Source organism: Eurytemora carolleeae, unplaced genomic scaffold (assembly GCF_000591075.1).
Source record: "Eurytemora carolleeae unplaced genomic scaffold, Eaff_2.0 scaffold2466, whole genome shotgun sequence".
Lineage (NCBI taxonomy): Eukaryota > Metazoa > Arthropoda > Copepoda > Calanoida > Temoridae > Eurytemora > Eurytemora carolleeae.
In genome coordinates, this window is record NW_019398353.1 from 13425 (window position 1) to 15244 (window position 1820).

The following is a 1820-nucleotide window of genomic DNA, read 5'->3' on the forward strand; positions in this document are numbered from 1 at the left end:
TAAGCCCCCCCTGGACAAATTCCTGAATACGCCCATTAATGTAGCTGAATATCAATTGAGAACCTTTTTCAAAGACTTTCTTTTACACAGTGTTTCTTTCTTTAGGGTTAACATACAGAACGTCCCATATCATATTGAATTATCTTCAAGCATTAACCCTAAAATGCGCACTGCATAATACTTAAAAAACTTGAGTTTCTGCATGGAAGTTTTAATAGTAGCTCTTTACAATTATGTAATGATTTTTTTTTTAATGTCTATTAGTCCTTTGCAGAGCTTTGTTTAATACAATTATAATATGTATGTACAATATACATTTATTTATGTAGAGGGTGTATGTACTATGTATACTATACGGTACCATACCAATGCAAACGTCGGACGGAACAAAGGTCAGACAGTACAAACATCGGACTTAAAAACGTCAGACTGGTACAAACGTCAGACTGGGACAAACGTCAGACTGGTACAAACGTCGGATAAGTACAAACGTCAGACCAGTACAAACATCGGACGGGTACATTTAAAAAAAAAGAATGCATTAAGAAATACATTTAAAATCACTCACTTATCTTGATAAAAATCAAAGATAACTAAATAAGTCTCAAACCCTTTGTTGGTAACAAAGATTAATACCATCAGGTTGCAAAAATATAGGGATGAGAATTCTGATTTAGTAAAAAGAACCCATTCAATAAAAGAAAAATAACTTTTAAACCAAAAAATCTTAAAAGTCAAATAAAGTTTTTTTTGCATTAGTCCGACGTTTGTACTGGTCCGACGTTTGTACTTGTCTTACGTTTGTACTGGTCCGACGTTAACCCTTTATTAAACCTAAATGAACTAACCCTGGGTATTAAGCCTAAATGAAATAACCCTGGATACTAAACCTGAATGAACTAACCCTGGGTATTAAACCTGGATGTACTAACCCTGGGTTGTAGTATTAAACAGATTATATTCAACAAATATGAAACTAATCTGAAAGCGACAATATCCCACAGGAGCCTGAGAATCTCAGGTTTGCTCATATTATAATTTTTTTATTTTGCCTTTTAATAGATATAATTGATAATATTATTACATATAGTTTGTATAGTCAGTATTACGTCACCAGAACTTCAGCCAATGGCAGTGCAGTATGCTGGTCACATGATACAGACAGAAATCACGTGACCAGTTATTAGACGAAAGTGTACTAGACGAAATGTTACTGAGCCGTTTAACACTACAACTTTTATACAAAACTGCATATATATGAAATTTCGTATAAACTTGACACAGTTTTATATCAATTTCTTGAGAAAGGAACATCAGATAGATGTCTTATATGTATCGTTCAACGTCTGAGATTCTCAGGTTTCATTTTTCTTTACGTCCCTTTTAAGGTCTTATGTAAACCTTTTTTAAAGGGACTGTTAGCGCTAACGAACCTTTATGCAAAGTTGACAATGCTGAATTCACAATGGTATTCTAAAAAGCTTTGTCTGATTGAGCATGATTATAGAAATCAATGTTTGAAATTTTTAAAGATAATTATTTTTCCTTAAGTGACTTGCGCATTTCTAGGACAGAAAAACAACGAAGAATTATCAGAATTCAACACATTTAAACTTAGAACAAAGACAATATCTTCCACATTTTTGATCAGATAAAGGTTTCAATGGTACCCTTGTGAATTGGGTATTAATATCTTTGCTTGGTGAGTCACTTGAAATTGCCTTTACAGTCCCAGAAATCTGTTAAGAGTTGAAAACCATTGAAAACTTTGGGAATTTCAGAGCGGAACACATTTTACGTATGCAGACGCTACAAATAAA